Here is a 19,772-nt window from a genome sequence, read left to right as displayed (position 1 = left end):
AAAAAAAAACGCCGTTCAATAGCTGACCTTAATCTTACAGAGAATGATCAAAGCTCATGTAGAAACAAACAAACAAATGAACAAAAGATTTTCTCCTTCAATTCCTTCAAACAATGCTGTATGTAGCGTTTCCAGCTGTTAGTATCATGGTTGCTAGGCAACCTGGGCATCGCAACGGAGGCTAGACCGTCACATTTCACAAGCCTCGCACTTCCGGCCTTAGCGGTCTTTAAGTACGCGGCCCTTGAGGATCGTTGAGGCTGCGTACTTTAAGGCTGCAGACCCTGAATTGGGATACAGCCGATGTGTCTGCTCTTCTCTCGGTGTGCCCTTTGAACTGGCACAAAATGTGTGTTAGGCACCATCAGCCAGAGTGCTGGATGTGGAAAGGGGACCCCTGTCTCCCACGCTGGCAACTCATACTTACCTGGCAGGGGAGATACCATGATCACGAAGGTGGTTCACCCAGGGCGAGGCTCAACCATTGCACTGCGGTTGTGCTGACCCCTGTGAATTCCCCAAATGCGGGAATCTCAACTGCATAATTTGTGGTAGTGGGGGACTGCGTTCGCGCTCTCCCCTCACTCTTGTGTCCAAAAGCAAAGATCCATGGCTGTATCCCAATTCAGGGTCTGCAGCCTTAAAGGCCGCATTTTAAGGCCGATTACGTCACCGTGAGGCGACAAAGGCTGTCCCAATTCGAAGGCTGCTCGAAATGCGGCCCTCAAATGCGTCCTTCATTTCCCTGAATTTTAAGGACGTGGCGGTGTAGACTTCGCGGCCCAACATATCCCAGAATGCATAGCGCCGCAGTGGGTGTGGATAATTTTGCCGAAAAAAAACGGCGGACGAGGGGCAGCCGAAGAGTAAACTTTAAGTAAGTACTGAATATTATGTCACTTATTTATGTGCAAATGTTTAATAACGAAGAACATGAAAACATTACTGTTGGCCACATGTCGGTAAAGTTATGTGACATTAGTGACGTTTGTACTAACTTGGTTTTAAAGCCTTTACTTTAAAAAAAATACGCCGTTCAATAGCTGACCTTAATCTTACAGAGAATGATCAAAGCTCATGTAGAAACAAACAAACAAATGAACAAAAGATTTTCTCCTTCAATTCCTTCAAACAATGCTGTATGTAACGTTTCCAGCTGTTAGTATCATGGTTGCTAGGCAACCTGGGCATCGCAACGGAGGCTAGACCGTCACATTTCACAAGCCTCGCACTTCCGGCCTTAGCGGTCTTTAAGTACGCGGCCCTTGAGGATCGTTGAGGCTGCGTACTTTAAGGCTGCAGACCCTGAATTGGGATACAGCCGATGTGTCTGCTCTTCTCTCGGTGTGCCCTTTGAACTGGCACAAAATGTGTGTTAGGCACCATCAGCCAGAGTGCTGGATGTGGAAAGGGGACCCCTGTCTCCCACGCTGGCAACTCATACTTACCTGGCAGGGGAGATACCATGATCACGAAGGTGGTTCACCCAGGGTGAGGCTCAGCCATTGCACTGCGGTTGTGCTGACCCCTGTGAATTCCCCAAATGCGGGAATCTCAACTGCATAATTTGTGGTAGTGGGGGACTGCGTTCGCGCTCTCCCCTCACTCTTGTGTCCAAAAGCAAAGATCCATGGCTGTATCCCAATTCAGGGTCTGCATCCTTAAAGGCCGCATTTTAAGGCAGATTACGTCACCGTGAGGCGACAAAGGCTGTTCCAATTCAAAGGCTGCTCGAAATGCGGCCCTCAAATGCGTCCTTCATTTCCCTGAATTTTAAGGACGTGGCGGAGTAGACTTCGCAGCCCAACATATCCCAGAATGCATAGCGCCGCAGTGGGTGTGGATAATTTTGCCGAAAAAAAACGGCGGACGAGGGGCAGCCGAAGAGTAAACTTTAAGTAAGTACTGAATATTATGTCACTTATTTATGTGCAAATGTTTAATAACGAAGAACATGAAAACATTACTGTTGGCCACATGTCGGCAAAGTTATGTGACATTAGTGACGTTTGTACTAACTTGGTTTTAAAGCCTTTACTTTAAAAAAAAATACGCCGTTCAATAGCTGACCTTAATCTTACAGAGAATGATCAAAGCTCATGTAGAAACAAACAAACAAATGAACAAAAGATTTTCTCCTTCAATTCCTTCAAACAATGCTGTATGTAGCGTTTCCAGCTGTTAGTATCATGGTTGCTAGGCAACCTGGGCATCGCAACGGAGGCTAGACCGTCACATTTCACAAGCCTCGCACTTCCGGCCTTAGCGGTCTTTAAGTACGCGGCCCTTGAGGATCGTTGAGGCTGCGTACTTTAAGGCTGCAGACCCTGAATTGGGATACAGCCAATGTGTCTGCTCTTCTCTCGGTGTGCCCTTTGAACTGGCACAAAATGTGTGTTAGGCACCATCAGCCAGAGTGCTGGATGTGGAAAGGGGACCCCTGTCTCCCACGCTGGCAACTCATACTTACCTGGCAGGGGAGATGCCATGATCACGAAGGTGGTTCACCCAGGGCGAGGCTCAGCCATTGCACTGCGGTTGTGCTGACCCCTGTGAATTCCCCAAATGCGGGAATCTCAACTGCATAATTTGTGGTAGTGGGGGACTGCGTTCGCGCTCTCCCCTCACTCTTGTGTCCAAAAGCAAAGATCCATGGCTGTATCCCAATTCAGGGTCTGCATCCTTAAAGGCCGCATTTTAAGGCCGATTACGTCACCGTGAGGCGACAAAGGCTGTCCCAATTCGAAGGCTGCTCGAAATGCGGCCCTCAAATGCGTCCTTCATTTCCCTGAATTTTAAGGACGTGGCGGTGTAGACTTCGCGGCCCAACATATCCCAGAATGCATAGCGCCTCAGTGGGTGTGGATAATTTTGCCGAAAAAAAACGGCGGACGAGGGGCAGCCGAAGAGTAAACTTTAAGTAAGTACTGAATATTATGTCACTTATTTATGTGCAAATGTTTAATAACGAAGAACATGAAAACATTACTGTTGGCCACATGTCGGCAAAGTTATGTGACATTAGTGACGTTTGTACTAACTTGGTTTTAAAGCCTTTACTTTAAAAAAAAATACGCCGTTCAATAGCTGACCTTAATCTTACAGAGAATGATCAAAGCTCATGTAGAAACAAACAAACAAATGAACAAAAGATTTTCTCCTTCAATTCCTTCAAACAATGCTGTATGTAGCGTTTCCAGCTGTTAGTATCATGGTTGCTAGGCAACCTGGGCATCGCAACGGAGGCTAGACCGTCACATTTCACAAGCCTCGCACTTCCGGCCTTAGCGGTCTTTAAGTACGCGGCCCTTGAGGATCGTTGAGGCTGCGTACTTTAAGGCTGCAGACCCTGAATTGGGATACAGCCGATGTGTCTGCTCTTCTCTCGGTGTGCCCTTTGAACTGGCACAAAATGTGTGTTAGGCACCATCAGCCAGAGTGCTGGATGTGGAAAGGGGACCCCTGTCTCCCACGCTGGCAACTCATACTTACCTGGCAGGGGAGATACCATGATCACGAAGGTGGTTCACCCAGGGCGAGGCTCAGCCATTGCACTGCGGTTGTGCTGACCCCTGTGAATTCCCCAAATGCGGGAATCTCAACTGCATAATTTGTGGTAGTGGGGGACTGTGTTCGCGCTCTCCCCTCACTCTTGTGTCCAAAAGCAAAGATCCATGGCTGTATCCCAATTCAGGGTCTGCATCCTTAAAGGCCGCATTTTAAGGCCGATTACGTCACCGTGAGGCGACAAAGGCTGTTCCAATTCAAAGGCTGCTCGAAATGCGGCCCTCAAATGCGTCCTTCATTTCCCTGAATTTTAAGGACGTGGCGGAGTAGACTTCGCAGCCCAACATATCCCAGAATGCATAGCGCCGCAGTGGGTGTGGATAATTTTGCCGAAAAAAAACGGCGGACGAGGGGCAGCCGAAGAGTAAACTTTAAGTAAGTACTGAATATTATGTCACTTATTTATGTGCAAATGTTTAATAACGAAGAACATGAAAACATTACTGTTGGCCACATGTCGGCAAAGTTATGTGACATTAGTGACGTTTGTACTAACTTGGTTTTAAAGCCTTTACTTTAAAAAAAAAATACGCCGTTCAATAGCTGACCTTAATCTTACAGAGAATGATCAAAGCTCATGTAGAAACAAACAAATGAACAAAAGATTTTCTCCTTCAATTCCTTCAAACAATGCTGTATGTAGCGTTTCCAGCTGTTAGTATCATGGTTGCTAGGCAACCTGGGCATCGCAACGGAGGCTAGACCGTCACATTTCACAAGCCTCGCACTTCCGGCCTTAGCGGTCTTTAAGTACGCGGCCCTTGAGGATCGTTGAGGCTGCGTACTTTAAGGCTGCAGACCCTGAATTGGGATACAGCCGATGTGTCTGCTCTTCTCTCGGTGTGCCCTTTGAACTGGCACAAAATGTGTGTTAGGCACCATCAGCCAGAGTGCTGGATGTGGAAAGGGGACCCCTGTCTCCCACGCTGGCAACTCATACTTACCTGGCAGGGGAGATACCATGATCACGAAGGTGGTTCACCCAGGGCGAGGCTCAGCCATTGCACTGCGGTTGTGCTGACCCCTGTGAATTCCCCAAATGCGGGAATCTCAACTGCATAATTTGTGGTAGTGGGGGACTGCGTTCGCGCTCTCCCCTCACTCTTGTGTCCAAAAGCAAAGATCCATGGCTGTATCCCAATTCAGGGTCTGCATCCTTAAAGGCCGCATTTTAAGGCCGATTACGTCACCGTGAGGCGACAAAGGCTGTCCCAATTCGAAGGCTGCTCGAAATGCGGCCCTCAAATGCGTCCTTCATTTCCCTGAATTTTAAGGACGTGGCGGAGTAGACTTCGCGGCCCAACATATCCCAGAATGCATAGCGCCGCAGTGGGTGTGGATAATTTTGCCGAAAAAAAACGGCGGACGAGGGGCAGCCGAAGAGTAAACTTTAAGTAAGTACTGAATATTATGTCACTTATTTATGTGCAAATGTTTAATAACGAAGAACATGAAAACATTACTGTTGGCCACATGTCGGCAAAGTTATGTGACATTAGTGACGTTTGTACTAACTTGGTTTTAAAGCCTTTACTTTAAAAAAAAATACGCCGTTCAATAGCTGACCTTAATCTTACAGAGAATGATCAAAGCTCATGTAGAAACAAACAAACAAATGAACAAAAGATTTTCTCCTTCAATTCCTTCAAACAATGCTGTATGTAGCGTTTCCAGCTGTTAGTATCATGGTTGCTAGGCAACCTGGGCATCGCAACGGAGGCTAGACCGTCACATTTCACAAGCCTCGCACTTCCGGCCTTAGCGGTCTTTAAGTACGCGGCCCTTGAGGATCGTTGAGGCTGCGTACTTTAAGGCTGCAGACCCTGAATTGGGATACAGCCGATGTGTCTGCTCTTCTCTCGGTGTGCCCTTTGAACTGGCACAAAATGTGTGTTAGGCACCATCAGCCAGAGTGCTGGATGTGGAAAGGGGACCCCTGTCTCCCACGCTGGCAACTCATACTTACCTGGCAGGGGAGATACCATGATCACGAAGGTGGTTCACCCAGGGCGAGGCTCAGCCATTGCACTGCGGTTGTGCTGACCCCTGTGAATTCCCCAAATGCGGGAATCTCAACTGCATAATTTGTGGTAGTGGGGGACTGCGTTCGCGCTCTCCCCTCACTCTTGTGTCCAAAAGCAAAGATCCATGGCTGTATCCCAATTCAGGGTCTGCATCCTTAAAGGCCGCATTTTAAGGCCGATTACGTCACCGTGAGGCGACAAAGGCTGTCCCAATTCGAAGGCTGCTCGAAATGCGGCCCTCAAATGCGTCCTTCATTTCCCTGAATTTTAAGGACGTGGCGGTGTAGACTTCGCGGCCCAACATATCCCAGAATGCATAGCGCCTCAGTGGGTGTGGATAATTTTGCCGAAAAAAAACGGCGGACGAGGGGCAGCCGAAGAGTAAACTTTAAGTAAGTACTGAATATTATGTCACTTATTTATGTGCAAATGTTTAATAACGAAGAACATGAAAACATTACTGTTGGCCACATGTCGGCAAAGTTATGTGACATTAGTGACGTTTGTACTAACTTGGTTTTAAAGCCTTTACTTTAAAAAAAAATACGCCGTTCAATAGCTGACCTTAATCTTACAGAGAATGATCAAAGCTCATGTAGAAACAAACAAACAAATGAACAAAAGATTTTCTCCTTCAATTCCTTCAAACAATGCTGTATGTAGCGTTTCCAGCTGTTAGTATCATGGTTGCTAGGCAACCTGGGCATCGCAACGGAGGCTAGACCGTCACATTTCACAAGCCTCGCACTTCCGGCCTTAGCGGTCTTTAAGTACGCGGCCCTTGAGGATCGTTGAGGCTGCGTACTTTAAGGCTGCAGACCCTGAATTGGGATACAGCCGATGTGTCTGCTCTTCTCTCGGTGTGCCCTTTGAACTGGCACAAAATGTGTGTTAGGCACCATCAGCCAGAGTGCTGGATGTGGAAAGGGGACCCCTGTCTCCCACGCTGGCAACTCATACTTACCTGGCAGGGGAGATGCCATGATCACGAAGGTGGTTCACCCAGGGCGAGGCTCAGCCATTGCACTGCGGTTGTGCTGACCCCTGTGAATTCCCCAAATGCGGGAATCTCAACTGCATAATTTGTGGTAGTGGGGGACTGCGTTCGCGCTCTCCCCTCACTCTTGTGTCCAAAAGCAAAGATCCATGGCTGTATCCCAATTCAGGGTCTGCATCCTTAAAGGCCGCATTTTAAGGCCGATTACGTCACCGTGAGGCGACAAAGGCTGTCCCAATTCGAAGGCTGCTCGAAATGCGGCCCTCAAATGCGTCCTTCATTTCCCTGAATTTTAAGGACGTGGCGGTGTAGACTTCGCGGCCCAACATATCCCAGAATGCATAGCGCCTCAGTGGGTGTGGATAATTTTGCCGAAAAAAAACGGCGGACGAGGGGCAGCCGAAGAGTAAACTTTAAGTAAGTACTGAATATTATGTCACTTATTTATGTGCAAATGTTTAATAACGAAGAACATGAAAACATTACTGTTGGCCACATGTCGGCAAAGTTATGTGACATTAGTGACGTTTGTACTAACTTGGTTTTAAAGCCTTTACTTTAAAAAAAAATACGCCGTTCAATAGCTGACCTTAATCTTACAGAGAATGATCAAAGCTCATGTAGAAACAAACAAACAAATGAACAAAAGATTTTCTCCTTCAATTCCTTCAAACAATGCTGTATGTAACGTTTCCAGCTGTTAGTATCATGGTTGCTAGGCAACCTGGGCATCGCAACGGAGGCTAGACCGTCACATTTCACAAGCCTCGCACTTCCGGCCTTAGCGGTCTTTAAGTACGCGGCCCTTGAGGATCGTTGAGGCTGCGTACTTTAAGGCTGCAGACCCTGAATTGGGATACAGCCGATGTGTCTGCTCTTCTCTCGGTGTGCCCTTTGAACTGGCACAAAATGTGTGTTAGGCACCATCAGCCAGAGTGCTGGATGTGGAAAGGGGACCCCTGTCTCCCACGCTGGCAACTCATACTTACCTGGCAGGGGAGATGCCATGATCACGAAGGTGGTTCACCCAGGGCGAGGCTCAGCCATTGCACTGCGGTTGTGCTGACCCCTGTGAATTCCCCAAATGCGGGAATCTCAACTGCATAATTTGTGGTAGTGGGGGACTGCGTTCGCGCTCTCCCCTCACTCTTGTGTCCAAAAGCAAAGATCCATGGCTGTATCCCAATTCAGGGTCTGCATCCTTAAAGGCCGCATTTTAAGGCCGATTACGTCACCGTGAGGCGACAAAGGCTGTCCCAATTCGAAGGCTGCTCGAAATGCGGCCCTCAAATGCGTCCTTCATTTCCCTGAATTTTAAGGACGTGGCGGTGTAGACTTCGCGGCCCAACATATCCCAGAATGCATAGCGCCTCAGTGGGTGTGGATAATTTTGCCGAAAAAAAACGGCGGACGAGGGGCAGCCGAAGAGTAAACTTTAAGTAAGTACTGAATATTATGTCACTTATTTATGTGCAAATGTTTAATAACGAAGAACATGAAAACATTACTGTTGGCCACATGTCGGCAAAGTTATGTGACATTAGTGACGTTTGTACTAACTTGGTTTTAAAGCCTTTACTTTAAAAAAAAATACGCCGTTCAATAGCTGACCTTAATCTTACAGAGAATGATCAAAGCTCATGTAGAAACAAACAAACAAATGAACAAAAGATTTTCTCCTTCAATTCCTTCAAACAATGCTGTATGTAACGTTTCCAGCTGTTAGTATCATGGTTGCTAGGCAACCTGGGCATCGCAACGGAGGCTAGACCGTCACATTTCACAAGCCTCGCACTTCCGGCCTTAGCGGTCTTTAAGTACGCGGCCCTTGAGGATCGTTGAGGCTGCGTACTTTAAGGCTGCAGACCCTGAATTGGGATACAGCCGATGTGTCTGCTCTTCTCTCGGTGTGCCCTTTGAACTGGCACAAAATGTGTGTTAGGCACCATCAGCCAGAGTGCTGGATGTGGAAAGGGGACCCCTGTCTCCCACGCTGGCAACTCATACTTACCTGGCAGGGGAGATACCATGATCACGAAGGTGGTTCACCCAGGGTGAGGCTCAGCCATTGCACTGCGGTTGTGCTGACCCCTGTGAATTCCCCAAATGCGGGAATCTCAACTGCATAATTTGTGGTAGTGGGGGACTGCGTTCGCGCTCTCCCCTCACTCTTGTGTCCAAAAGCAAAGATCCATGGCTGTATCCCAATTCAGGGTCTGCATCCTTAAAGGCCGCATTTTAAGGCAGATTACGTCACCGTGAGGCGACAAAGGCTGTTCCAATTCAAAGGCTGCTCGAAATGCGGCCCTCAAATGCGTCCTTCATTTCCCTGAATTTTAAGGACGTGGCGGAGTAGACTTCGCAGCCCAACATATCCCAGAATGCATAGCGCCGCAGTGGGTGTGGATAATTTTGCCGAAAAAAAACGGCGGACGAGGGGCAGCCGAAGAGTAAACTTTAAGTAAGTACTGAATATTATGTCACTTATTTATGTGCAAATGTTTAATAACGAAGAACATGAAAACATTACTGTTGGCCACATGTCGGCAAAGTTATGTGACATTAGTGACGTTTGTACTAACTTGGTTTTAAAGCCTTTACTTTAAAAAAAAAATACGCCGTTCAATAGCTGACCTTAATCTTACAGAGAATGATCAAAGCTCATGTAGAAACAAACAAATGAACAAAAGATTTTCTCCTTCAATTCCTTCAAACAATGCTGTATGTAGCGTTTCCAGCTGTTAGTATCATGGTTGCTAGGCAACCTGGGCATCGCAACGGAGGCTAGACCGTCACATTTCACAAGCCTCGCACTTCCGGCCTTAGCGGTCTTTAAGTACGCGGCCCTTGAGGATCGTTGAGGCTGCGTACTTTAAGGCTGCAGACCCTGAATTGGGATACAGCCGATGTGTCTGCTCTTCTCTCGGTGTGCCCTTTGAACTGGCACAAAATGTGTGTTAGGCACCATCAGCCAGAGTGCTGGATGTGGAAAGGGGACCCCTGTCTCCCACGCTGGCAACTCATACTTACCTGGCAGGGGAGATACCATGATCACGAAGGTGGTTCACCCAGGGCGAGGCTCAGCCATTGCACTGCGGTTGTGCTGACCCCTGTGAATTCCCCAAATGCGGGAATCTCAACTGCATAATTTGTGGTAGTGGGGGACTGCGTTCGCGCTCTCCCCTCACTCTTGTGTCCAAAAGCAAAGATCCATGGCTGTATCCCAATTCAGGGTCTGCATCCTTAAAGGCCGCATTTTAAGGCCGATTACGTCACCGTGAGGCGACAAAGGCTGTCCCAATTCGAAGGCTGCTCGAAATGCGGCCCTCAAATGCGTCCTTCATTTCCCTGAATTTTAAGGACGTGGCGGAGTAGACTTCGCGGCCCAACATATCCCAGAATGCATAGCGCCGCAGTGGGTGTGGATAATTTTGCCGAAAAAAAACGGCGGACGAGGGGCAGCCGAAGAGTAAACTTTAAGTAAGTACTGAATATTATGTCACTTATTTATGTGCAAATGTTTAATAACGAAGAACATGAAAACATTACTGTTGGCCACATGTCGGCAAAGTTATGTGACATTAGTGACGTTTGTACTAACTTGGTTTTAAAGCCTTTACTTTAAAAAAAAATACGCCGTTCAATAGCTGACCTTAATCTTACAGAGAATGATCAAAGCTCATGTAGAAACAAACAAACAAATGAACAAAAGATTTTCTCCTTCAATTCCTTCAAACAATGCTGTATGTAGCGTTTCCAGCTGTTAGTATCATGGTTGCTAGGCAACCTGGGCATCGCAACGGAGGCTAGACCGTCACATTTCACAAGCCTCGCACTTCCGGCCTTAGCGGTCTTTAAGTACGCGGCCCTTGAGGATCGTTGAGGCTGCGTACTTTAAGGCTGCAGACCCTGAATTGGGATACAGCCGATGTGTCTGCTCTTCTCTCGGTGTGCCCTTTGAACTGGCACAAAATGTGTGTTAGGCACCATCAGCCAGAGTGCTGGATGTGGAAAGGGGACCCCTGTCTCCCACGCTGGCAACTCATACTTACCTGGCAGGGGAGATACCATGATCACGAAGGTGGTTCACCCAGGGCGAGGCTCAGCCATTGCACTGCGGTTGTGCTGACCCCTGTGAATTCCCCAAATGCGGGAATCTCAACTGCATAATTTGTGGTAGTGGGGGACTGCGTTCGCGCTCTCCCCTCACTCTTGTGTCCAAAAGCAAAGATCCATGGCTGTATCCCAATTCAGGGTCTGCATCCTTAAAGGCCGCATTTTAAGGCCGATTACGTCACCGTGAGGCGACAAAGGCTGTCCCAATTCGAAGGCTGCTCGAAATGCGGCCCTCAAATGCGTCCTTCATTTCCCTGAATTTTAAGGACGTGGCGGTGTAGACTTCGCGGCCCAACATATCCCAGAATGCATAGCGCCTCAGTGGGTGTGGATAATTTTGCCGAAAAAAAACGGCGGACGAGGGGCAGCCGAAGAGTAAACTTTAAGTAAGTACTGAATATTATGTCACTTATTTATGTGCAAATGTTTAATAACGAAGAACATGAAAACATTACTGTTGGCCACATGTCGGCAAAGTTATGTGACATTAGTGACGTTTGTACTAACTTGGTTTTAAAGCCTTTACTTTAAAAAAAAATACGCCGTTCAATAGCTGACCTTAATCTTACAGAGAATGATCAAAGCTCATGTAGAAACAAACAAACAAATGAACAAAAGATTTTCTCCTTCAATTCCTTCAAACAATGCTGTATGTAGCGTTTCCAGCTGTTAGTATCATGGTTGCTAGGCAACCTGGGCATCGCAACGGAGGCTAGACCGTCACATTTCACAAGCCTCGCACTTCCGGCCTTAGCGGTCTTTAAGTACGCGGCCCTTGAGGATCGTTGAGGCTGCGTACTTTAAGGCTGCAGACCCTGAATTGGGATACAGCCGATGTGTCTGCTCTTCTCTCGGTGTGCCCTTTGAACTGGCACAAAATGTGTGTTAGGCACCATCAGCCAGAGTGCTGGATGTGGAAAGGGGACCCCTGTCTCCCACGCTGGCAACTCATACTTACCTGGCAGGGGAGATACCATGATCACGAAGGTGGTTCACCCAGGGCGAGGCTCAGCCATTGCACTGCGGTTGTGCTGACCCCTGTGAATTCCCCAAATGCGGGAATCTCAACTGCATAATTTGTGGTAGTGGGGGACTGTGTTCGCGCTCTCCCCTCACTCTTGTGTCCAAAAGCAAAGATCCATGGCTGTATCCCAATTCAGGGTCTGCATCCTTAAAGGCCGCATTTTAAGGCCGATTACGTCACCGTGAGGCGACAAAGGCTGTTCCAATTCAAAGGCTGCTCGAAATGCGGCCCTCAAATGCGTCCTTCATTTCCCTGAATTTTAAGGACGTGGCGGAGTAGACTTCGCAGCCCAACATATCCCAGAATGCATAGCGCCGCAGTGGGTGTGGATAATTTTGCCGAAAAAAAACGGCGGACGAGGGGCAGCCGAAGAGTAAACTTTAAGTAAGTACTGAATATTATGTCACTTATTTATGTGCAAATGTTTAATAACGAAGAACATGAAAACATTACTGTTGGCCACATGTCGGCAAAGTTATGTGACATTAGTGACGTTTGTACTAACTTGGTTTTAAAGCCTTTACTTTAAAAAAAAATACGCCGTTCAATAGCTGACCTTAATCTTACAGAGAATGATCAAAGCTCATGTACAAACAAACAAATGAACAAAAGATTTTCTCCTTCAATTCCTTCAAACAATGCTGTATGTAGCGTTTCCAGCTGTTAGTATCATGGTTGCTAGGCAACCTGGGCATCGCAACGGAGGCTAGACCGTCACATTTCACAAGCCTCGCACTTCCGGCCTTAGCGGTCTTTAAGTACGCGGCCCTTGAGGATCGTTGAGGCTGCGTACTTTAAGGCTGCAGACCCTGAATTGGGATACAGCCGATGTGTCTGCTCTTCTCTCGGTGTGCCCTTTGAACTGGCACAAAATGTGTGTTAGGCACCATCAGCCAGAGTGCTGGATGTGGAAAGGGGACCCCTGTCTCCCACGCTGGCAACTCATACTTACCTGGCAGGGGAGATACCATGATCACGAAGGTGGTTCACCCAGGGCGAGGCTCAGCCATTGCACTGCGGTTGTGCTGACCCCTGTGAATTCCCCAAATGCGGGAATCTCAACTGCATAATTTGTGGTAGTGGGGGACTGCGTTCGCGCTCTCCCCTCACTCTTGTGTCCAAAAGCAAAGATCCATGGCTGTATCCCAATTCAGGGTCTGCATCCTTAAAGGCCGCATTTTAAGGCCGATTACGTCACCGTGAGGCGACAAAGGCTGTCCCAATTCGAAGGCTGCTCGAAATGCGGCCCTCAAATGCGTCCTTCATTTCCCTGAATTTTAAGGACGTGGCGGAGTAGACTTCGCGGCCCAACATATCCCAGAATGCATAGCGCCGCAGTGGGTGTGGATAATTTTGCCGAAAAAAAACGGCGGACGAGGGGCAGCCGAAGAGTAAACTTTAAGTAAGTACTGAATATTATGTCACTTATTTATGTGCAAATGTTTAATAACGAAGAACATGAAAACATTACTGTTGGCCACATGTCGGCAAAGTTATGTGACATTAGTGACGTTTGTACTAACTTGGTTTTAAAGCCTTTACTTTAAAAAAAAATACGCCGTTCAATAGCTGACCTTAATCTTACAGAGAATGATCAAAGCTCATGTAGAAACAAACAAACAAATGAACAAAAGATTTTCTCCTTCAATTCCTTCAAACAATGCTGTATGTAGCGTTTCCAGCTGTTAGTATCATGGTTGCTAGGCAACCTGGGCATCGCAACGGAGGCTAGACCGTCACATTTCACAAGCCTCGCACTTCCGGCCTTAGCGGTCTTTAAGTACGCGGCCCTTGAGGATCGTTGAGGCTGCGTACTTTAAGGCTGCAGACCCTGAATTGGGATACAGCCGATGTGTCTGCTCTTCTCTCGGTGTGCCCTTTGAACTGGCACAAAATGTGTGTTAGGCACCATCAGCCAGAGTGCTGGATGTGGAAAGGGGACCCCTGTCTCCCACGCTGGCAACTCATACTTACCTGGCAGGGGAGATACCATGATCACGAAGGTGGTTCACCCAGGGCGAGGCTCAGCCATTGCACTGCGGTTGTGCTGACCCCTGTGAATTCCCCAAATGCGGGAATCTCAACTGCATAATTTGTGGTAGTGGGGGACTGCGTTCGCGCTCTCCCCTCACTCTTGTGTCCAAAAGCAAAGATCCATGGCTGTATCCCAATTCAGGGTCTGCATCCTTAAAGGCCGCATTTTAAGGCCGATTACGTCACCGTGAGGCGACAAAGGCTGTCCCAATTCGAAGGCTGCTCGAAATGCGGCCCTCAAATGCGTCCTTCATTTCCCTGAATTTTAAGGACGTGGCGGTGTAGACTTCGCGGCCCAACATATCCCAGAATGCATAGCGCCGCAGTGGGTGTGGATAATTTTGCCGAAAAAAAACGGCGGACGAGGGGCAGCCGAAGAGTAAACTTTAAGTAAGTACTGAATATTATGTCACTTTTTATGTGCAAATGTTTAATAACGAAGAACATGAAAACATTACTGTTGGCCACATGTCGGCAAAGTTATGTGACATTAGTGACGTTTGTACTAACTTGGTTTTAAAGCCTTTACTTTAAAAAAAAATACGCCGTTCAATAGCTGACCTTAATCTTACAGAGAATGATCAAAGCTCATGTAGAAACAAACAAATGAACAAAAGATTTTCTCCTTCAATTCCTTCAAACAATGCTGTATGTAGCGTTTCCAGCTGTTAGTATCATGGTTGCTAGGCAACCTGGGCATCGCAACGGAGGCTAGACCGTCACATTTCACAAGCCTCGCACTTCCGGCCTTAGCGGTCTTTAAGTACGCGGCCCTTGAGGATCGTTGAGGCTGCGTACTTTAAGGCTGCAGACCCTGAATTGGGATACAGCCGATGTGTCTGCTCTTCTCTCGGTGTGCCCTTTGAACTGGCACAAAATGTGTGTTAGGCACCATCAGCCAGAGTGCTGGATGTGGAAAGGGGACCCCTGTCTCCCACGCTGGCAACTCATACTTACCTGGCAGGGGAGATACCATGATCACGAAGGTGGTTCACCCAGGGCGAGGCTCAGCCATTGCACTGCGGTTGTGCTGACCCCTGTGAATTCCCCAAATGCGGGAATCTCAACTGCATAATTTGTGGTAGTGGAGGACTGCGTTCGCGCTCTCCCCTCACTCTTGTGTCCAAAAGCAAAGATCCATGGCTGTATCCCAATTCAGGGTCTGCAGCCTTAAAGGCCGCATTTTAAGGCCGATTACGTCACCGTGAGGCGACAAAGGCTGTCCCAATTCGAAGGCTGCTCAAAATGCGGCCCTCAAATGCGTCCTTCATTTCCCTGAATTTTAAGGACGTGGCGGAGTAGACTTCGCGGCCCAACATATCCCAGAATGCATAGCGCCGCAGTGGGTGTGGATAATTTTGCCGAAAAAAAACGGCGGACGAGGGGCAGCCGAAGAGTAAACTTTAAGTAAGTACTGAATATTATGTCACTTATTTATGTGCAAATGTTTAATAACGAAGAACATGAAAACATTACTGTTGGCCACATGTCGGCAAAGTTATGTGACATTAGTGACGTTTGTACTAACTTGGTTTTAAAGCCTTTACTTTAAAAAAAAATACGCCGTTCAATAGCTGACCTTAATCTTACAGAGAATGATCAAAGCTCATGTAGAAACAAACAAACAAATGAACAAAAGATTTTCTCCTTCAATTCCTTCAAACAATGCTGTATGTAGCGTTTCCAGCTGTTAGTATCATGGTTGCTAGGCAACCTGGGCATCGCAACGGAGGCTAGACCGTCACATTTCACAAGCCTCGCACTTCCGGCCTTAGCGGTCTTTAAGTACGCGGCCCTTGAGGATCGTTGAGGCTGCGTACTTTAAGGCTGCAGACCCTGAATTGGGATACAGCCGATGTGTCTGCTCTTCTCTCGGTGTGCCCTTTGAACTGGCACAAAATGTGTGTTAGGCACCATCAGCCAGAGTGCTGGATGTGGAAAGGGGACCCCTGTCTCCCACGCTGGCAACTCATACTTACCTGGCAGGGGAGATACCATGATCACGAAGGTGGTTCACCCAGGGCGAGGCTCAACCATTGCACTGCGGTTGTGCTGACCCCTGTGAATTCCCCAAATGCGGGAATCTCAACTGCATAATTTGTGGTAGTGGGGGACTGCGTTCGCGCTCTCCCCTCACTCTTGTGTCCAAAAGCAAAGATCCATGGCTGTATCCCAATTCAGGGTCTGCAGCCTTAAAGGCCGCATTTTAAGGCCGATTACGTCACCGTGAGGCGACAAAGGCTGTCCCAATTCGAAGGCTGCTCGAAATGCGGCCCTCAAATGCGTCCTTCATTTCCCTGAATTTTAAGGACGTGGCGGAGTAGACTTCGCAGCCCAACATATCCCAGAATGCATAGCGCCGCAGTGGGTGTGGATAATTTTGCCGAAAAAAAACGGCGGACGAGGGGCAGCCGAAGAGTAAACTTTAAGTAAGTACTGAATATTATGTCACTTATTTATGTGCAAATGTTTAATAACGAAGAACATGAAAACATTACTGTTGGCCACATGTCGGTAAAGTTATGTGACATTAGTGACGTTTGTACTAACTTGGTTTTAAAGCCTTTACTTTAAAAAAAATACGCCGTTCAATAGCTGACCTTAATCTTACAGAGAATGATCAAAGCTCATGTAGAAACAAACAAACAAATGAACAAAAGATTTTCTCCTTCAATTCCTTCAAACAATGCTGTATGTAGCGTTTCCAGCTGTTAGTATCATGGTTGCTAGGCAACCTGGGCATCGCAACGGAGGCTAGACCGTCACATTTCACAAGCCTCGCACTTCCGGCCTTAGCGGTCTTTAAGTACGCGGCCCTTGAGGATCGTTGAGGCTGCGTACTTTAAGGCTGCAGACCCTGAATTGGGATACAGCCGATGTGTCTGCTCTTCTCTCGGTGTGCCCTTTGAACTGGCACAAAATGTGTGTTAGGCACCATCAGCCAGAGTGCTGGATGTGGAAAGGGGACCCCTGTCTCCCACGCTGGCAACTCATACTTACCTGGCAGGGGAGATACCATGATCACGAAGGTGGTTCACCCAGGGCGAGGCTCAGCCATTGCACTGCGGTTGTGCTGACCCCTGTGAATTCCCCAAATGCGGGAATCTCAACTGTATAATTTGTGGTAGTGGGGGACTGCGTTCGCGCTCTCCCCTCACTCTTGTGTCCAAAAGCAAAGATCCATGGCTGTATCCCAATTCAGGGTCTGCATCCTTAAAGGCCGCATTTTAAGGCCGATTACGTCACCGTGAGGCGACAAAGGCTGTCCCAATTCGAAGGCTGCTCGAAATGCGGCCCTCAAATGCGTCCTTCATTTCCCTGAATTTTAAGGACGTGGCGGTGTAGACTTCGCGGCCCAACATATCCCAGAATGCATAGCGCCGCAGTGGGTGTGGATAATTTTGCCGAAAAAAAACGGCGGACGAGGGGCAGCCGAAGAGTAAACTTTAAGTAAGTACTGAATATTATGTCACTTATTTATGTGCAAATGTTTAATAACGAAGAACATGAAAACATTACTGTTGGCCACATGTCGGCAAAGTTATGTGACATTAGTGACGTTTGTACTAACTTGGTTTTAAAGCCTTTACTTTAAAAAAAAATACGCCGTTCAATAGCTGACCTTAATCTTACAGAGAATGATCAAAGCTCATGTAGAAACAAACAAACAAATGAACAAAAGATTTTCTCCTTCAATTCCTTCAAACAATGCTGTATGTAGCGTTTCCAGCTGTTAGTATCATGGTTGCTAGGCAACCTGGGCATCGCAACGGAGGCTAGACCGTCACATTTCACAAGCCTCGCACTTCCGGCCTTAGCGGTCTTTAAGTACGCGGCCCTTGAGGATCGTTGAGGCTGCGTACTTTAAGGCTGCAGACCCTGAATTGGGATACAGCCGATGTGTCTGCTCTTCTCTCGGTGTGCCCTTTGAACTGGCACAAAATGTGTGTTAGGCACCATCAGCCAGAGTGCTGGATGTGGAAAGGGGACCCCTGTCTCCCACGCTGGCAACTCATACTTACCTGGCAGGGGAGATACCATGATCACGAAGGTGGTTCACCCAGGGCGAGGCTCAACCATTGCACTGCGGTTGTGCTGACCCCTGTGAATTCCCCAAATGCGGGAATCTCAACTGCATAATTTGTGGTAGTGGGGGACTGCGTTCGCGCTCTCCCCTCACTCTTGTGTCCAAAAGCAAAGATCCATGGCTGTATCCCAATTCAGGGTCTGCAGCCTTAAAGGCCGCATTTTAAGGCCGATTACGTCACCGTGAGGCGACAAAGGCTGTCCCAATTCGAAGGCTGCTCGAAATGCGGCCCTCAAATGCGTCCTTCATTTCCCTGAATTTTAAGGACGTGGCGGTGTAGACTTCGCGGCCCAACATATCCCAGAATGCATAGCGCCTCAGTGGGTGTGGATAATTTTGCCGAAAAAAAACGGCGGACGAGGGGCAGCCGAAGAGTAAACTTTAAGTAAGTACTGAATATTATGTCACTTATTTATGTGCAAATGTTTAATAACGAAGAACATGAAAACATTACTGTTGGCCACATGTCGGTAAAGTTATGTGACATTAGTGACGTTTGTACTAACTTGGTTTTAAAGCCTTTACTTTAAAAAAAATACGCCGTTCAATAGCTGACCTTAATCTTACAGAGAATGATCAAAGCTCATGTAGAAACAAACAAACAAATGAACAAAAGATTTTCTCCTTCAATTCCTTCAAACAATGCTGTATGTAACGTTTCCAGCTGTTAGTATCATGGTTGCTAGGCAACCTGGGCATCGCAACGGAGGCTAGACCGTCACATTTCACAAGCCTCGCACTTCCGGCCTTAGCGGTCTTTAAGTACGCGGCCCTTGAGGATCGTTGAGGCTGCGTACTTTAAGGCTGCAGACCCTGAATTGGGATACAGCCGATGTGTCTGCTCTTCTCTCGGTGTGCCCTTTGAACTGGCACAAAATGTGTGTTAGGCACCATCAGCCAGAGTGCTGGATGTGGAAAGGGGACCCCTGTCTCCCACGCTGGCAACTCATACTTACCTGGCAGGGGAGATACCATGATCACGAAGGTGGTTCACCCAGGGTGAGGCTCAGCCATTTCACTGCGGTTGTGCTGACCCCTGTGAATTCCCCAAATGCGGGAATCTCAACTGCATAATTTGTGGTAGTGGGGGACTGCGTTCGCGCTCTCCCCTCACTCTTGTGTCCAAAAGCAAAGATCCATGATACTTACCTGGCAGGGGAGATACCATGATCACCAAGGTGGAGAACATCAAAATGACACCGTTATCCGGTAGAGAGCCCAAAGCTGTGACAGTCATTATGCACTCTGAATATGTGAGAGTGGAAGACATTAAGACCTGGTTGTCTTTCAAATGTATGGTGAAGAGAGGTTTGGAGTTAAAAGATGAAGACGGAATTAGAACTGGAGCATATCGTTTCTACGTCCACCTGCAGAGAGATGAGACCTCGGGTGATTTGATCCACCTGCCCCCAATTATCCAATTGGGAGCAATCAGAGGATATGTTTTCTACCCGGGGCAACCGAAGAGATGCCGCAAATGTGGCGGTAATGACCATTTACCTGCAGAGTGTGAGAATGTAGTCTGCAAAAACTGTAAAAGTGAAGAGCACACTACAATTGAATGTCCTGTTCCGCGGAAATGTAACCTTTGTGGGGGTGATGGACATACTTTTAGGGCATGCCCCCAATCCTACGCAAATAAAGTGAAAAAACCTCATTAACAACTAATTGAGGAGATGCCAGTCTTAATTGGAGGAAGTCTGCCAGCTGTTGAAGAGGTAATTAACAATCAAGTCAACGAGTTCCAGCAAGAAGAAGTTGAGGACCAAACGACCTTCAGCTGGGGTGGGGAACAAGTTGAAGTGCCCCCCCCCCCTCCCAAGTGATCACCAGTGAGGATGTAGTGACGGAGGAGAAGAAAGTATCTCAAATAGATACGGAGCCTAAGACACAGGATGAGGTCCAGGAGGAGATGACCGTGCC

General features: G+C 47.7%; 19 non-coding genes across 19 annotated transcripts; all 19 read left to right on the top strand.

Annotated features, from left to right (window-relative positions):
• Positions 1–419: 419 nt before the first annotated feature.
• On the top strand, positions 420–583 carry LOC146612841 (U1 spliceosomal RNA). The gene has a single exon (XR_014907109.1). It is a non-coding gene; the product is annotated as a U1 spliceosomal RNA (small nuclear RNA).
• An 857-nt stretch (positions 584–1,440) lies between these two features.
• LOC146612840 (U1 spliceosomal RNA) lies at positions 1,441–1,604 on the top strand. Its single transcript, XR_014907124.1, has one exon. It is a non-coding gene; the product is annotated as a U1 spliceosomal RNA (small nuclear RNA).
• An 858-nt stretch (positions 1,605–2,462) lies between these two features.
• Positions 2,463–2,626, top strand: LOC146612839 (U1 spliceosomal RNA). The gene has a single exon (XR_014907102.1). It is a non-coding gene; the product is annotated as a U1 spliceosomal RNA (small nuclear RNA).
• Positions 2,627–3,484: 858 nt separating this feature from the next.
• On the top strand, positions 3,485–3,648 carry LOC146612838 (U1 spliceosomal RNA). Its single transcript, XR_014907106.1, has one exon. It is a non-coding gene; the product is annotated as a U1 spliceosomal RNA (small nuclear RNA).
• An 855-nt stretch (positions 3,649–4,503) lies between these two features.
• Positions 4,504–4,667, top strand: LOC146612837 (U1 spliceosomal RNA). Its single transcript, XR_014907096.1, has one exon. It is a non-coding gene; the product is annotated as a U1 spliceosomal RNA (small nuclear RNA).
• An 858-nt stretch (positions 4,668–5,525) lies between these two features.
• Positions 5,526–5,689, top strand: LOC146612836 (U1 spliceosomal RNA). The gene has a single exon (XR_014907095.1). It is a non-coding gene; the product is annotated as a U1 spliceosomal RNA (small nuclear RNA).
• Positions 5,690–6,547: 858 nt separating this feature from the next.
• LOC146612835 (U1 spliceosomal RNA) lies at positions 6,548–6,711 on the top strand. The gene has a single exon (XR_014907101.1). It is a non-coding gene; the product is annotated as a U1 spliceosomal RNA (small nuclear RNA).
• Positions 6,712–7,569: 858 nt separating this feature from the next.
• On the top strand, positions 7,570–7,733 carry LOC146612834 (U1 spliceosomal RNA). The gene has a single exon (XR_014907099.1). It is a non-coding gene; the product is annotated as a U1 spliceosomal RNA (small nuclear RNA).
• An 858-nt stretch (positions 7,734–8,591) lies between these two features.
• On the top strand, positions 8,592–8,755 carry LOC146612833 (U1 spliceosomal RNA). The gene has a single exon (XR_014907117.1). It is a non-coding gene; the product is annotated as a U1 spliceosomal RNA (small nuclear RNA).
• An 855-nt stretch (positions 8,756–9,610) lies between these two features.
• Positions 9,611–9,774, top strand: LOC146612832 (U1 spliceosomal RNA). The gene has a single exon (XR_014907094.1). It is a non-coding gene; the product is annotated as a U1 spliceosomal RNA (small nuclear RNA).
• An 858-nt stretch (positions 9,775–10,632) lies between these two features.
• On the top strand, positions 10,633–10,796 carry LOC146612831 (U1 spliceosomal RNA). The gene has a single exon (XR_014907093.1). It is a non-coding gene; the product is annotated as a U1 spliceosomal RNA (small nuclear RNA).
• An 858-nt stretch (positions 10,797–11,654) lies between these two features.
• On the top strand, positions 11,655–11,818 carry LOC146612830 (U1 spliceosomal RNA). Its single transcript, XR_014907105.1, has one exon. It is a non-coding gene; the product is annotated as a U1 spliceosomal RNA (small nuclear RNA).
• An 854-nt stretch (positions 11,819–12,672) lies between these two features.
• Positions 12,673–12,836, top strand: LOC146612829 (U1 spliceosomal RNA). Its single transcript, XR_014907092.1, has one exon. It is a non-coding gene; the product is annotated as a U1 spliceosomal RNA (small nuclear RNA).
• Positions 12,837–13,694: 858 nt separating this feature from the next.
• On the top strand, positions 13,695–13,858 carry LOC146612828 (U1 spliceosomal RNA). The gene has a single exon (XR_014907090.1). It is a non-coding gene; the product is annotated as a U1 spliceosomal RNA (small nuclear RNA).
• An 853-nt stretch (positions 13,859–14,711) lies between these two features.
• Positions 14,712–14,875, top strand: LOC146612827 (U1 spliceosomal RNA). The gene has a single exon (XR_014907108.1). It is a non-coding gene; the product is annotated as a U1 spliceosomal RNA (small nuclear RNA).
• Positions 14,876–15,733: 858 nt separating this feature from the next.
• LOC146612826 (U1 spliceosomal RNA) lies at positions 15,734–15,897 on the top strand. Its single transcript, XR_014907100.1, has one exon. It is a non-coding gene; the product is annotated as a U1 spliceosomal RNA (small nuclear RNA).
• An 857-nt stretch (positions 15,898–16,754) lies between these two features.
• LOC146612825 (U1 spliceosomal RNA) lies at positions 16,755–16,918 on the top strand. The gene has a single exon (XR_014907103.1). It is a non-coding gene; the product is annotated as a U1 spliceosomal RNA (small nuclear RNA).
• Positions 16,919–17,776: 858 nt separating this feature from the next.
• LOC146612824 (U1 spliceosomal RNA) lies at positions 17,777–17,940 on the top strand. The gene has a single exon (XR_014907079.1). It is a non-coding gene; the product is annotated as a U1 spliceosomal RNA (small nuclear RNA).
• Positions 17,941–18,797: 857 nt separating this feature from the next.
• LOC146612823 (U1 spliceosomal RNA) lies at positions 18,798–18,961 on the top strand. Its single transcript, XR_014907107.1, has one exon. It is a non-coding gene; the product is annotated as a U1 spliceosomal RNA (small nuclear RNA).
• Positions 18,962–19,772: the final 811 nt, after the last annotated feature.

The sequence above is a fragment of the Diplotaxodon limnothrissa genome, linkage group LG18 (assembly GCF_057381915.1).
Source record: "Diplotaxodon limnothrissa isolate DT_005_m linkage group LG18, D_limnothrissa_male_GT1.1, whole genome shotgun sequence".
NCBI classification, from domain to species: Eukaryota; Metazoa; Chordata; class Actinopteri; order Cichliformes; family Cichlidae; genus Diplotaxodon; species Diplotaxodon limnothrissa.
This window is presented reverse-complemented; position numbering and strand designations above follow the sequence as displayed.